Here is a 17,541-nt window from a genome sequence, read left to right on the forward strand (position 1 = left end):
CCAAATCTCACGTTTAACATTCAACAGTTGGTAGTGCTGGCAGGAATATCATTCAGAGATAAAAATCTCTATTACTTATGCCACTTTAGGTAAGCTATTAGCAACAGTAAGCAAATGGCAACTTTTAAATTCAAGGTTTCTAATTTTGGTCTTTCAGCACATTAAGACACTTAGTCTAATACTCACCGGTTAATAAATTTCACAAAAACAACATGAACTCATCATCTACAAGTATAAGAAGCATCTGGCAGTTGCCGTATTTTAATTACTATGATGACCTGCAAATACAGAACCATTGTCTTCAAAACCTTGACAGCTGCTTTTCATTCATCACATTAAGCTTTCTAACGTATTTAGGTAAGCTTTTCTGTATTTTTTTCTAATATCAAAGTTAGGTCAGACTATATATTTTGTTTAGAAAATATTTTTAAAGATATATGAGTTCAAAGGATCAAGCAAAAGTGGCTTGGTTATATTATGCTTCACGTATTATCATAAATCATTAGTTGAAATGTGATAGCCTCTTTTTAGTTAAAGAAGAAATCAAAAGTAACTGATTAAAAGTAGATATGAATTTTTATAGAAATGTATATCTTGTTTCTTTTAAATACATAATGTTTACTCAAAACCAGTAACATCTCTTGATTTTTATCTGTTTTGGTCATACTAGAGAAAAATGTTTAATGTAATAATAGCAACTGCTCTTAATTTATACTCTATAGATATTAATACCTATTATATAGTAAGCACTGTGCTGAGGGCTAAACATAAAATATTTTAAGAAAAAAGTGTTCTGTGCTCTGGTGGAGCTTACAACTTAATCATTAATATCAGACAACCTATGGGCAATGTTGAAGAGCAATGACTTCTTCACCGTAGATGATTTTGCAATGTTAACTATGCAGCCATGCTAAATAAATAAGTCTCTCAATGTATTGAACTCCATTTATAATAGTTTTATTTATAAACGGCAAAAAAGTTATTTGGCAAAAATGAAAGCATTTCACATTTATGGTTCTAAAATTCCAAGTTGGACTTCTACTTAATTATTGCCGAAGAGAAATGCTACTTACCAACTCCATTAAAACCAATCTCATTATTTTTGTTCAATAGAATGCAATACTTACTTGACTGACTTAATTTTAGACAGATTTGATTCATGTATTTACTTCTGTATATGATTTGAAACCAATTTATTTTGTGGGACACATTGAAAATTAGAATGTTCAAGTTTAAATGGCCAATGGAGACCATGCTGAGTTTCATAATTGCTCTGAGTATTTAAATACACACACTATATATTTTCCCCCTCTGGCCGAAATTATTGTTGCCAGATTCAAGGGGCCTTTCTATCAATGAGTTAAAGCAGATACCACACTGCCTCATGAGGGAAATTTTGTACCAACTTTTCCCACAGCCATTTTCTGAGTAGAAATGGGGTAGCTATTATTCAAGCTCATTCTAATGCCCCTCCCTCTTCATTAGAAATGCTGTTCTACTCCCAGCCCACATGACAATAAGGTGTGTGGCTCTGCTCTTCGTCAATAACACCAAGTAGTGGCACCCTGAGTACTTGTTAGGGACTCCAACTACAAATTTACTATCGCCCAATACCCATCCAAACTTCAGTTAAGATAATAATATCTGTAAAAGACTTCCTGAAGTGTAATTCAATCCACATAGAGGAACCATTAAAACCTACCCATAGATTAAGTCTGACAAACAGACAAATGCACACACAGGCTGCAAAATGTTGTTGCCCACAGAAACCCTTTTAATAAATTGTGCTTTCACCTTGGCATTGTGCCTTGTGCCTGCACTGAAGGACTCTGTAAAAAACAGTCCCATACAACTTATTGATGTAGTAAACTACAATTTCTTGAGGATATTCTTCACTATGTCACAGAGTCCTTTTTATGAGGAATCAAAGAAGAAATTTTTGTCTGGACTTAGCAAGAATAACTGTGCTTCTTTAAGCAACAGGTGAGTTTCTTTTTTATTAATACTGTGTAACATGTTTCTCCAATGTTGTCCTTTTTAATTTGACTGAAAACCTTGCGTCAAATGTGTGACCTGCCTCAAGAAAATTTAGATAACTTTACGGCAGTCTTGAATTCATCTCATCTTCCCTTCTTTTGCTATCCTGCCGTCCCCTCCCAGCCCCCATCCATTTATCTTTTTTACTTCAATTTATCTAAATATATGAAAGCTGCCATAAATCCTATTCTGGAGCAAGATGTGATAAATAAAGAAGATTAATAATGTGAGATAAACAGCACATATTTTTCATTTTCCCATGGGAGTCCTCCTTTACGTCTGAGAGACAATAACCCAGAATTTACCCCAGGGACAGCTGCCATAAATAGCATAGGGAAAAAATCTTTAGCTTTTAATTTGAAAGCATTCCTTTGGAAGTTAATACAAATTTTTTTTAAAAAAATTGAATGAAGCTAGGGAATAAACAGAGATGCTCTTTTAATCCCAGTTCTAAGACATCATAAAGAATGCTCATAGCTAAGAGGGGGAAGAAAAAAAAAGGAAAGAAATGAAAATAGACATTGAGGCAATGTAGAAGCTTGGTCTCTACCCCACATCTTAACTCATATGGCTATCACCTTTCCTTTCCTGGCTAGAGCTGGTGAAGAGAGACTTATGGACTATAAGAGTAACCATGGGTGGCTGAGTACACGTAGTACCCAGAAAAAAGGTAGAAGATCAGTCAATTCCTCCACGGCCAGGCCCAGGAAGACGTGGCTAGAGCTACAAAGGCTGAGCATTAACATACAGAACTACACCAGAGCAGGCTAAATCTGAAAGAAATATGGGCCTCAGGTGAGGGTGAGATAGGATCCACCCTCCCAGCTATATTGCTGACAACAGTCAGGTCTCCTGGAGTTTCGAAAGCTGGATGAAAGACAAGAGAGTTTTTGAGGACAGAAAATGCCAACTGGGCTTGGTTATACTGAAAATAAATGAGAAAATTTTGTGGTGACAAAGAGAAACCAATAAAGAACCCAGGGTAATTCATTTGCCACTAAGCAGGTTTGTACCCCAGTGTAGGGAAATTAGAAAAAGTTATATTTTAAAAGTTACATTTTTTGCAATTTGTGACTATCTTAGTCTGCTGGGGATTATAATAAAGGAATACCTGAGGTTATGTAATTTATAAAGTAAAAAGGTGTATTTGGTTCATGATTCTGATGTCTGGAAAAGCTCAAGATTGGGCATCTGCCTCTGGGAAGGCCACGGGCTGCTTCCACTTACGGCAGAAGGTGAGGCAGATCCAGTGTGTACGACACCACACAGTGAGAAATACCTCCTATCCCGGCCCCATCTCTAACAGTGAGATCAAATTTCAACATAAGGCTTAGAGGGAAAAATGTCCAAACCATAGCAGCGACCATAACATGCCATAATATGTGTCTGTTAAGCACAAAGAGCAATAATAATACACGAGTATACATATAAACCTGTAGTCTAGATTCTCTTCCTATCACATCTCTATTAGAGAATGCCCTTTTTGAAGCCAAGAGTGAGATAATCAAACAATGAAAATACTGACATATCAAAATCTTCATTTTCTTTTCTCTGGTTCTAAGGAACAATTTCCGAACATCAGTTCTTTCAGTTCACATGGCACTGTCCTCTCTTAGTTCTCCTCCTCCTAGTTTGGGTATTTGTTTTCTACATTTGTACTGTTTTATGAATTTGAATGTATGCCATTCAAATTTACATGGACAGTCATATGTTGTTTAATTCTAAAGATATGTTCTCAGCAATGCTTTAGGCAATTTCATCATTGTGTGAACACCAGAGTGTATTTACACAAACTGAGATGGTGTAGCCCATTACACAACTAGGCTGTACAGTGAAGCTTATTATTCCTATTGTTCCTTAACAGTGTGTTACTCTACTGCATACTGTAAGCAGCTGTAACACAGTGGTTAATATTTGTGTGTTTAAATATATCTAAAGATATAAAATGTACTAACAACACATTTACTGTGAATGGAGCTTGTAGGACCAGAATAGCTTCGGGTGAGTCAAAGAGTGAGTGGTAAGTGACAGTGAAGACCTAAGACATTCCTGTACACTACTACAGACATTATAAACACTAAACATAGACTACACTTAACATATTAAAAATGTTTTTCTTGATCAATAATAAGCTTCAGTTTTCTGTAACATTTTTACTTTACAAACTTTTTAACTTTTGACTTTTTTTAGTAGCACTTAGCTTAAAACACAAACACATTGTATATCTGTAAAAAGAATTATTTTCTTTCTTTATATCCTTATAAACTTTTTTCTATTTGAAGTTTTACATTTTCTTGCTTTTTAAACTTTTTCATTAAAAATGAAGACACATACACATTAGCCAAGGCCTATTGATCCTGACAAGGTATATATCAATAATATATCACTAGTCAATAGGAGTTTTTCAGTCATTATATTATTATGAGACCAGCATCAAATATGTGGTGCATCACTGACCAAAACATTAATATGTGGTGCAAGGCTCTTTACTCTTTTCTGGTGTTTCTCTTTTTTCTTATTTTATTATCTACACTAGATATTTTATTTTGTCAAAGAAAATGAGACCCAAGTGTTTATGTCCAACTGTATCTTTCTCAAACTCTTGCTCCAAACGTTTAATGCTACCTGGGTATTTCTAGCCGCATTTACCATTATAGCCTCAAATATAGCATATTAAAACTGAATCTTTTTCTAGAGCTAGATTTCTTGGCTATGTTTCTGATTAATGGCAAGTCATCACCATTTTCTCAAGACCCTCAACAAAAATATATACATTATCTGTTGTATTTTCTTTCACTTCTCATATAAATTGAATCAGCGAGTCTCCTTCTATTGGACTTGTAGCTACATATTTTCACGCCACTTAGCACTGTTATTTTCTCAGCATAGGTTAACATTTGGTTTCTCCATTTCCAGGACTAGCTGTGATGCAAAAAACATAGATTATGGTGTTCAATTGAACTTGAGTTAGACTTTCTGTGTGGCCTTCACCAACTTTTTAAAACTTAGTTTTCTCATCTGTAAAACAGAGAGATAAAATTAGATGCCTTACAGGATTGATGTGAGGGTAACCTGAAATAATTTATCTGAAGACCAAGCACAAAATCCGGCACCTAATTAGGCAAGTCAATAATTTCAACCATCCCCATAATTTGCTCTTTCCTTTCCTCTACCTCAGAATTACTAAGTAATTGCTAAGAATTACTAAGAAATATCATACATTCTGTAAGTTCAGAGTCACAAAGGGTAGCTAGGCCTTCCATAATAATTTACTAATTTTTAAAACCGACTTCTTCCCTTTGTTCTGAAGAACAGTTTTGGACCTTCACCATTGGCTATAAACTATCTTACCTATTCTCATTCCATTTAATCTCAGGTGTAATTGTTGCCTTCTGCTTGGCCTACGCAATTGAGTCTGCCAGGTCTAATTGATCTCATCTTCCTTCCTACCTTCACACTAATATTGAATAGCCTATGTCCTTTTTTCTTATTTCCTTGTTCCCTGTGTTAGAGCTGTCCCTCCCTTCACTCAATGTCCACCCTTCACCTCTACTATCTTATTTAGGAATTCATTCCATTAATAATGCCTTTTCTCTGCAAAATATCCGTGACCACTTACCTCTTTGCCTTAATCTTTAAACTAATTTGAATTTTCTCATCCTAAGATGTTCTTTGTGGATCCTAACTCCTAAACCAGAGCTACCATTCTAGCCCTCTTTTGCACTTTGAGAGAAAATTTGTTTTAAAGATATTCTAAATTCACTCTACATACTTCCTTAATTCTGTAATTTAAAATAGCCCCCCACACTGAATTTACATTTACCACTTATAATTAACTAGAACCTTGTGTCTCCCCAAAACTCATATGTTGAAATCTTAACCCCAAAGGTGATGGTTTTAGGAGTTGAAGCCTCTGGAAGTTGCTTAGGTCGCAACAGTGGAGCCTTCTTCAATGGAATTACGTAGTGTCTTCATAAAAAGACTCCAGAGGGATCCTTTGTCACTTCTACCATATGAGGCTGTAGCAAAAAGATTGCCATCTATGAACCAGGAAGTGGGTTCTCAGCAGACACCCATTCTGCTGATCCACTGATCTTAGATTCCCAGCCTCCAGAACTGTGAAAAAAAAATATCTGTTATTTACAAGCCTCCCAACCTATGGTATTTTGTTATAGCAGCCAAATAGACTGAGACACAACTCTTCTTGAATTACATTTTTCTTTGTTTTTTGTGACCCTGCTCATATCTAAGTCCAGAACTGTCCCTTTGTAGTCTTTGTTGTGAGCTCAATTTCTGCTTGATGCTTAGGTATTGATCTGTACTATTCTGGAGTAAAATCTCATGTGTTTTTATACTTTGAACAATCATTTATATGCAGATAATTACTCTATACATTTACATTTCCAATCTTGAACCCATTCTGTGAGCTACAGTGCTACATATACAATTATTTACTCAATGGCTAAGCTACACTTCATCCTTCAGCTCTTCTACAGGCCCACAGTACCTTCAACATGTCCAAAAGAGAATTTCACACCCTTCTTCAAAACCGCTTCCTCTTTTTTTATTCAAAATTTCAGTTAGTGATGTTGCCATTGCAACAGTTATTGCCCTTATCAGAAACTATTTTTCCTGTTGTCGCCTCTGTATTGAATCAATGGCCAAATCCTCTATAACTGGCTTACTAAATGTTTCTCCAATCATAATGTCTTTGCCATTCCTAGCATCAGTGTTATAATTCAGACTCTCAAACCTCACCTGATCTATGAAAATATATTCTAAATACTCAGCATAAAAAAGATAATATAGCATAATCATGAAGATTGTACACTTGAAACAATATTGCTTGTGCTCAAATACTAGCTCTAAAAAAACTTACTATGTCTGCAATCTTTGGCAACTTATGCAACCTCTCTGAGCTCCAATTTCCTCTCCGTTAAGAGTTCACTTCTCTGTACCCCAAAACTTAAAGTATAATAATAATAAAGGAACTTACTCCTGCAACCAAACAGCACCTGTACCCTAAGAACCTATGGAAAAATAAAAATTAAAAATGTTACAAAAGACTTCACGTCTCACCATTTTTACCTGATCAACTATTACTTATTCCTTAAGACTTGGTTAAGATGTCACCTCTTTCAGTATCCCTTCACAAGAACATTGAGTTAAATCAAATAGCTCTTCTTTATGTTACCTTGAGGTCCTTTCTAGCCTCTATCCATAGACATATATTTCAATCTGTTCTTCTATAACTTGTGTTTCTTTAATGCAGATCAGCTCATTTATTATTACTAAGAGAATGAGTTTAATATAATGCAGAGGTCAATATAGTGTTGGTTCACTCATAACTTTTCAAATGTTATTAATATTTTGAAAAAGTCAAGGGCAAATGTTCTCACAATTACAGAAAGTATTTTAGTAATATATAGAAAACCTTAAGAAAAAAGCCTGAAAATCCAAGAAGTCACTTATGTTAGGCATGGGGTTAGTTGCTTCAATAATTGCTATACTTTCCGCAATATTAAGTTATCTAGTCAATTTGAACTTACAGATGAAATTACTGTGAAGGAATTTCTCTTATGTGAAGGAGAAGATATTTTTTAGGTAAGATATTTTTAATATTGATGCACCTGGTCTCTATTATAAGTGAATGTTCTCAAAGATTTTGGAAAAAAGCATGAGCCCAAAAATCAAGTCTGTGAAGGACTTACTTGACTTTGTTACTGGGTACAAATGTGAACTGTACCAGGTAAACAGTAGAGGTTTTATTATTGTTATTGCTTTTGTCAGTGCTCTGGTTTCAAAGTTAAATAGGATTTTCATAGTCTACACACTTTTATTTTTCCTTTAAGCCCTCTTTTTTTAACATGTAATTTTGCAACATACAAGTATTTTTCAAGAATATATTATATATGTGATACTACTTGCAGAAGTGCCAGTACATTAATGTGTCTGATGCTTCATTAACTTGTGATTTTCTAGAGAGAAATGACAATCACGTATTACCATTTGTAGTTTCATTTCCTAATTCAATAATATTTGATAAACTAATCAAAACTATAGGACATGCTGTATAAATACTAATGTTTTCCCTGATTTATCTCCCCCATTTATTCTTTTCTCTCTTTAGTTAAACCAAAACAAAATTCTGGTTATGAAATTTTCATAATAAATATATTTCAACTGCTATAAAGTCCAGTCCAGGTGTCCTTAGTTCAGTATCCAAAACTGTACCTATTCAACTGTCAGTGACTCAGAGGACCCTATGCCAGCCAGTTGGTTAGTTCGCTTTGTTCCTGGGGTGTAACATATTTTTCCCCTTTATTTTGTTCATGTCTTCTTCTCACCATCTTTCCCAGAATGGACCCCCAATTCTACTCTAATTATCAAAATCCTTAGACTTATTTTAGCACCATTTCATCTTAGTAGGCTTTTCTCACTCTCTTCTTCATTGAAGATACTGTTGTAGTAAAACATAACACACATTTTTCATTAGCCAGTTACTTTCATATTCCATTATGTATCCTTATATTAAATATTATCTAACTTATCAGTATAAAGTAGGTCTACAAACTGTATTTCTGATCATTCCATTGTCTAAAATACAAGATTGTACTATGTATATATATACATATCTACTGATGACTTTAATGAAAGGTAAAGCTAAGCAGAATAAGTCATATGGGCTGAAATGAGAACCAGACAAATCAGTGAAGCAAGCTAATAGATTATGTCAATGAGATCATGTGAGGTTTTGTGCCACTGAATGTTCCTTGTTTCGGAAAAAAACGAAAAGGAAGGCAAAGAAATAAAGGAAAATAAGGGCAGAACTACAGTAGGTAAATAAAATATAGGGATGAAGAAAAACATGAACCTAAGTTATAAAATCTAATTAACAAGGAAAAAAAGCCATACCATTAAAAAATGTAGAGCATGTCAAGGTTTATTATAGAAAAACGGTAATAATTGGTTCTCCTTTTCCTATATTCAGTATGAGTGTAAGTTGATGCAAAACATAAATTACACAAACTATACCTCAACTGAAATTCAACAGTTCCTTTATCCTTAATCTTTTGTCTATCTTGCCTCTTGGTCTATGCATTTCGGTACATTTCAAGTAAAAGGATCAATTGAATCCAAATTATGTTAGGAATGCCTATGTGCAACTTGAAATACATTTAAAAATTCCTAATCTGTTAACAGTCAGCCTAAGAAACAAGTTAAAATGAAAGTTTTAATTTTTTAATTCAACTAATCTATGATCACTTGTTTCTGAATTGTATATCTTAAGGTAAGATTGTTTTTAGTTCATACTCGCCAGTTATTTGGTTTTAGAATTTTCCATTTGTTCTGAAAACTAGAAGTATAAGGATAAGAGTATATATTACATTAGCAAAAGAATGAATAATGTGAAACTTAGCACCTTTATTTATTTGGAGCTATAATGGATAGATCAAGCTAATTTATAAAAGGAGCATTTCCTGTGAGTTACTAAATTATTTTCTAATTTTGCTTTACATGTACTTCCTTTCCCCAAATCTATTCATTGTACCACAAAATATTAGAATTAAAACAAAAAAATTATAAGAATTTCAGATCATTTTGTAAATCTAGAATGAATGAAACCATCACATCAGACTTCTCCTAGAGTCTACATCTGTGTGAATTAAGATCTACGTATTTCTTATACAGTTTTAGAGTCAACTCTAGAAGATTGTTCAATGTTCCTGAAAATGCGTAGATTCTAGAATCTTTTAAATATTTCTTATGTGGAGTTAAAATTCCATTCATTGATACTGAATGGCATTGATGCCTATATATTCACTGTTTTTTAGTTAACTTTTGAAGAATTTTGGTTTTAACTTGTCCCTCAGGCGATCTATCTATGAATCTTTCTTAGGAAAGACTTTCTTGTGTACATTATGATACTTTCTGCAACAAAACTTCTAAATCCCCAATTTCAATTTAGGGCAAGTGAGATTATTCTCCCAATCAATCCTCTGAAGTCATAGTAACAACTACCTTTTATTCTGTTTTATTCTAGGCATACCTTAGAATTTCATGATGATAATAGTGAAAACTAATATTTTTGAGCGCTGAGCACTGCCAGCAACTATGTCTGGTGTTTTATACATATTAGCTCATTTAATCCTCTCAAATTCTATAAAGTAGGTAATAATGTTATGACTTTTGTAAAGGAACAAACTGAGACTTTAAAAGGTTATATAACTTTCCCAAACCCACGTAATTAGAAATCTGTTGCAGTGGTATTTAAATTCTTGTTTGCCTCAGACTACAAGCCTTATCTCACATTGCATAAATGGAAAAATTTCTAATCTTTTCCATCAGCTTTTCAATAGGACATTTGTTTAACTTTCCTAGTGTACTTTTTGTATATTTCTTCGGAAACCAAATGCAACTCATCTTCATGATGGTGTCTGAAACTACAGCCTAAATATAGTTTAAAATGATATTAAGATAATGCTATTACTTCCAAATAACATTGACTACTTAGCAATATAATCCTTTCTATCTCTCTCAGACCCACAAATTTAATGTCATCAGTTACGAATATTCAGCATTTAAGGTCTTGTTCTGTATGCTTGAAAGAGACATGAAAGAATGTGAGACTTTTCATTGCTGAAAAGGCTGAGTGAATGTCAAGCTGGTCATTTTTCAGCTTACAGGCCGATTAGTTACAACAGTTCAACTAGAAAGTCATTGCCCAGGGCAATGTTCAAAGTAGTAGACTGCATGATTTAAACTGGCAAAGGGATATTCAAGCAAGTGGGAGAAGGGAGTCCTTTTAGGGAGGAATGTGGTTGAAAACATGAAAAACAAAAATGCACTTTGAGACTTTCTTGGTGTTCATGGGAAGGCCACCCTCACAAGTCACTTCCTATTGTGACTGCACAAAAGGGAGCACCCTCTTTGTACATTTGCATCTATTTCATGTTCCCCCTTTTTTTTTTTTTTAGAGTAATTTAGCACTGGTGTCTGCTGGATAGAAAAAGTCTGATTAATGTGTGGCACTTCGTGTTATAACATATACACCCATGTAAGTGATGGAAGACCCTCACATAATTGGATCTGAAATGGAATAAAATGATGAAAAATTTAGCATAGCCTTTGTCTTTATATGCTACAGTGGGGAAAGCCAAGAGGTCAGGATACTTGGAAACGATGAGGGGCATTTTATAGTCTCTGCTGGTAAAAATTTGTTTAACACAGTCCCATGATTAAAAGGAATGTGTATCCTGCTGTGGCACCAAGGTACAAGAGAGAGAATAATAAATTGATGCCATTGACAAGATGTCATTTGTTATCTGCTTTAAAATGTCAGGTCATGTCATTGCAGTGAAATATTTTCTCTCTTGATGTATGTCTTACAAAGCAGGTTCAATGTTTGGCACTATTCTATTTCAATAAAAGAAAACAGCTTTTAATCTGAAAAACACTGTCACCAGGAGGAAAATAAGGTCATTTGAGACTCTTATTTAGCCATTTCTCCACAAGCCTCCATTAGCAGTATATTTCAGTCACCCAGTTGGTCCAAATTCTTTCTTTAATTTATCTTTTGAGGAGTGTAATTATCCATCTGCTCTCTTGGCCAAAGGCAGGAGGGAAAAGGGAGTTTAGATATTGCAAGGTTAGGAAAAGGCCAAAACCTGGTAGCAGCACATTCTTATGTTCTGTACTTATGTGTTTGTTAGATTCTTTGTAACTCTTTCTCCCTGAAAGTCTCAGAATACAAACATAAAAAACAAAGTTCTCCTAGATTATATCAATTAGAGATAAGGGGAAAAATACTAAATGCAGAAATGGGGAAAAATATGAAAGATACTTGAAATCTGTGGCACTGTTATGTAGATATATAATTTAAAATACTGTCAAACATAGATGAAGAAAAACACAGGACTCAGCAAGCTGTTTTCCACTTATGTGTACACACTTTCAGTGTAAACTCATCATAGTGACCTCAGATAGAATGTTTCTCTTATGCACAGTATACCAAGCTTAGATTCTGAATTATGAATGTATGTTCTCATCTGGCTCAAAGAGCAAAACCTGTTTTGGATAGTAGGAAACAAAATAGTCAGCAAATATCTTAGTAAATATGATATCTGATCTCTGGATAGGTATATCTTAGCTCAATATTTTATACAAAAATAAAAATGGCAAGTGATGAGCTAGAGAAACAAATGAATAAAGAAAAAACAAAGATAGCTCTAACCTACTATTGTGCCATAAGAGAAAGTCACTATAGAGGTGCTAAGATCTATAGAATAAGAATAATATGTCACATAGAGTTCAGCATGAAACATTGTTTTAAATGTCTTTGGGTATTTTTCAAACAACATGTGAAATACAAACTGGTGGTTTTATTTTTACTTGCATGAATATTTACCAATACGAAGGTTTTCAAATTATATTCTTGATACATAAGAATTCCATGGAGGATGTCTCAGAGCTTTAGTTAGGATCATTATGAAGAGATGAAAAGGTAGGTATACAAACACCTAATCTCCACTGTAAACCAAGTGATCATGTTTTGCTGTTGTTGTTTTCATTTTTTAATAATCTATTGTTAAAAGTATTTTATCATGATAGCTAAGCCAATTTTTTTCTGAACCAGGCAGAATGGAAATGTTCTATTTAAATTGAGCGGCTTAGCTCCAATTTGCTCTTGTCATATTTAAATCCATATTTATCAAAACACCATGCCAAATCTTGTTTTCAATAGTAGTTTAAATCTTCAGATTTTTTTTTCATGTGAAATTTGGAGTTTTAATACTGACAAATAATTTTAATTGAATCGTTAAATTAAATGATCATGCCAACTGAACTAAACATGTCTGTTAGTATGATGTGACCACTTTCCAGTGACTGGAAATTGTTAATTGTTTCTCAAATTACTGAGGTGTATTTGTTCAAAACTTTCTTGTGGCAAATAAATTAGACAGAGTAGGCTTATTTATTATTACCTTATTCTAAAGCAGAAGAAATGGACGAGGCTATTAGAGGTAAACAGAAATCCCAGTGAACATATACAACCTCTAGTCAGATTCAGAAACCCAAAGAGAAAATAACAAATTATTCACCTCAGAAATATCATCTTCCACAAGCTGAATAGTGGTGCAGTATAGGCAGATAAACTAAAGGATAAGACAGTTCGTGAGAAATGACTGATCTTTAAAGACTTCTGTACACACGAGAAAAAAATCTTCCTTATGATAATGAGTTTATCTAACTCCCTCAGAGATTGCATTTAGATGAATTTCCTATAGTGGTAGCAGCTGCTCTTTCAGTTATTGTTAAAAATTCCAGGTCTCTATGTTCTTTTTATTGAAAATGTCTACATAGTTAATTCATTTAGGTGAAGATAAAACTGTGCTGAATCCACATATTAGTTATTTAACCTTGTTAGTGCTTTCAGTGCATAGGAACTATGTATATTTTTTAGAGAAGAGAAATTTAGGGAATTTCACACAACAAAACAGAAGTTACTAGAAAAATATAATCCTTAAAGTGGTTGGACTTTGGAAATATGAGATTGGAATGGTCAAGTTGTCTTTAGTATACATGAAATGTAGTTTAATAAAAATAATAAATTGTCCCTAAATTCCATAGTAAAGTAAAAGGCCAACAGTGTACAGTATAGGGAAGATATGAAACTTGCACAAAGGATGACTAATGTGTCAGGATGATTTATTGAGATATTAACTTGAATTTTGCATGGATTTCTATAAACAATCTGATTCCAACAAGATGGTTAATTTTTTTTCCACTCAGAGATTGCAGAGTATTTAGATCTAAAGATAACAATCCCAGGTGTGAAAAGATAAGTCCTTTCCAAGATTTGTTTGTAAGAGTTATGAAATTCTACAAAATTATTTCCGAAGGAAAAAAATAGAAAAAACAAAAATTCCTCAATGGAAAAGTTTTAGAGAATCTTCCATCCAAAACTATGAAAGACACAAAAGGTTTTCTGAATTCTATACCATGGGATCTCTGTAGAAAATGGCTATTTGATGCCTTTAGAGAGGCTGAACAACTGAAATCAAGCATCTCTCTATTACAAGTCAACAGCACCTAAGCTTGGCATCTAAGGTAGCTTAGACACTAAGTACGTCAACCATAACCAGTATTGATTGACAAGCATGGAGCCCTTTGCCAAATATTCTACAACCTATAAGGACTGCAGGAACTCACACATTTTTTCTATACTGTTAGCCTTTATGTTAATTCTTCATAGGCGACTTTTTTGCTTTCCCCAGTCCACCTGTTTTATAAAAGCCATTTTCATCAAAGCTATTTTCCTTTCCTTTTGTTAGCTTTCCTTAACTCTGTTTCCTTTTTAGTCCATCCATTCTCCCAGATAATCATATTGTTTCAATAATCATCTACTATTTATTTATTAAATATCTCAGTTTAAACTCTTCTTGACACTGTAGGTCTAGATTACTTGTCTCTCTGTGTGAGATTTTAAAATCCAACGCTATAATATCATGTGTTGGAGTCTACTGCAATGGCTGTCTCCTGTACTAGAGTATGAACATCTCAATATAAAAATTAATCTTGTTCACTATTATATCCCACCAAAGAACAACACAGTGTCTGACACATCATAATCACTCAATAAACATCTCTTGATTTTTAAAAAACTGATTGGAATAGTAGGCCACCCTAAGTATCTCTTTGTCCTTATGCCATGGATTGTAAAGAGTAATGCCTTTAGCATGTAACAAAAAAATTCTCCTTAGATTCTAGAATGTCCAAGACCTTTGCACCTTCCTCTTCCTAAAGCTGGAATCATTTAATTTCATCATTCTTCCAGTGTCTAAGATTAATCCTCAGTTTAAGATGGTTAGAAATTGTGTAAAGACAGGAGAGCAAGGACAAAAGATTTCAAATTATATTAACCTTGCTCTCGTGGCTTGGCATCAAATCATTCCTACAGCTGTACTAACTTTGTCCTTCTGCTTCAATTTTCACAAACTTGGGTTCCACCTATCCCATTCCTGAATCTGTGTCTTAAAAATGACCTAGTGACCCAATCTCTGTGGAATCATCCCTGTCTTACACTTGACAGCCTTTTTCCTACAGATTGGAGGCTGCTTAAATATCACCTCCTCAGGGAAACTTTCTATAATTCTGTTGACTAGGTTATATTTTCTTGCCATATGGTCTCATAGCACAGTATGGCACTTATTCAAAATACTCTCACATCAATTAGAGTTATTTAATAAGTATGTATAATTTGTATTCCTTTTCCTTACTAAACCATTGCTGCTGTGAGGGCAAATATCATGTCCACCTTGTTCACAACAATCTTTTGAGGTACTAGCATAGGATGTGACACATAGTAAATATTCAGTAGTAAACAAGTGAATTAACGAACCAAGGTCATTGGCTGTGGGTATACTGCTTGAAGGCTAGCTGCCTACTCTTCCTCCAGGTCTTCAGTGATCTCCACCTTTGTTACTTCAGAATAATCCAGTCACTGACACTGGCACTCACTATTTGTCTGAAACCAGCCTTTTAGTGTCACACCTGTGCGTGTGGCTTTTCTTTCAACACCTAATATTTAGTATTTTTCTCCACACATACAACTTCACAATAATCATCTAATCCCAGATTTCGGAACCCCTCAGGCTGCCTTATTCAGTCACTGTTACCTATATCCCATGTAGTTGTGCCCTAAGTTGAGACAAAGTGCCTTTGTAGCTCAAGAGATGTGAAATATAGTTTCACTAAAACAGCTGCTACTCCTGAGGTCATATTTGATGTTCCCAAACATCAAGAAATGTCATGGTGAGACAAACTAAACATGCCTATTTGAAGCAAGATTTGCAAGTAGGAAGCCAATTCAAAATGTTCCCCTCCATCAACACAAAGAAATCATAAACATGGTAATGTTTGCAAAGAGAATGAATTGACAGAGAAGACAAGGCTATGGAGCTTTCCAGAAAGCGAGCTTCTGTGTTCTATATACTGGTAAATTCAACCTTAAGAAATCAGTTGTTCAAAGGTTGATATTTAAGGGTAGTAAGCTTTGAAAATAGACATAAGCAAAGAATTAGTGTGAGTGAAGTTATAATTAATAGGCTTCTTAGCTCATTTTAAGCTTACCGTCATGTTTTAGCAATTAAGACTGACATAAATAGAATATTCCCTTTTACATAAAGAATCCATAAAATTACCATCTCTTTCATCATTTGTATTTCTGTTTCAAGGCTATAGTTCCTCCTATCTCCAGTCTTACCTATGTGGTATATAAAGTCATGCAATTATCAACTGCAAGTTTATGTTTTATTGAACTATTACATAAAATGTACCTTTTGATTTTATGAGCTTGGGTTTAATAAAATTAGTTAGAGTTTCTAGAATTTAAACTATTACTCTGGGCACTTAGTGGCATAAAGATTTATTACTAAATCTTCTCTGAAAAAAGGGATCTTGACTTTTAAAGAGAGAGTTGCTTCTGGCGCTTTTTGAATTAATATCCTTAAAGTAATATTTGACATTTAACATAGCTTAAATAAAAACAAATAAAGAAATCACACATATTTTTTCGTTATCTCAGAAATATTTGCTAAGTCTGCTTCTCTAAATACCTAAACAGTTTATTATTTATTTTATCTCCTCAGAGGTTGGTTGACATTTGCATTTCAATGTTTCCAAAGGATTCTGCACACACACACATTTCCAAACAAAGCTATCTTTCATAAATGAATCATTATATTATCGAGACCTGCCTCAACAATCTCATTTTATTGGTATGCCTGAAAGTTGATGTACAAATAGTTTTCAAATCAAAAGTGATGTCTAAATGAGATTTTTCTGACCACAACAAAACTGTGTACGTCATGATGAGGTCACTGCTTAAAGGGATGGCATAGTGAGTCTGTTTATAAAGAAAAAGTGAAATGAGTAACAATTTTGATAATAAACATGGGCTATATTTTTATCTATCTAGGATACATATTTCAATAGATAAAACAAATTTAAATGTCTAAATATATTAATATCTACATGTCAACTCTTTGTTCACTAAAGTTAAATAAACTTATTTATGTGTTTGTTAAATGTGCCTTCAGGTGTTATAATAATGTGAAATGTGGTCAACACCATTAAGTAGCCTAAGTTATACCGTGACAAATAACTACTCGCATTATATCATATTCTATAATTTAGTGTAGCAATTTTAAATAAAGATGAAAATTGGAAGCAGATAAGAGGGAGACTGATTTCAATTGGGGACTACATCTTGGAGAAAAACCTTGAAAGATATAATGAAGGGAAGAAAATTTAACAATAATATAATAATAGATACCGTACATTTTATACATGTTATTTTTATGCCGTAAATATCTTAAAATTTGTTTCTGGCAAAAATTCTGTGAAGTATTACATTTCTCACATAACAGATAAGAAGTTTTTAATAAAGATTCTTGACCAAAGCTGGAAACCATCATTCTCAGACAACTAACACAGAAACAG

Source organism: Cebus imitator, unplaced genomic scaffold (genome assembly GCF_001604975.1).
Source record: "Cebus imitator isolate Cc_AM_T3 unplaced genomic scaffold, Cebus_imitator-1.0 Scaffold144, whole genome shotgun sequence".
Taxonomy (NCBI): Eukaryota; Metazoa; Chordata; class Mammalia; order Primates; family Cebidae; genus Cebus; species Cebus imitator.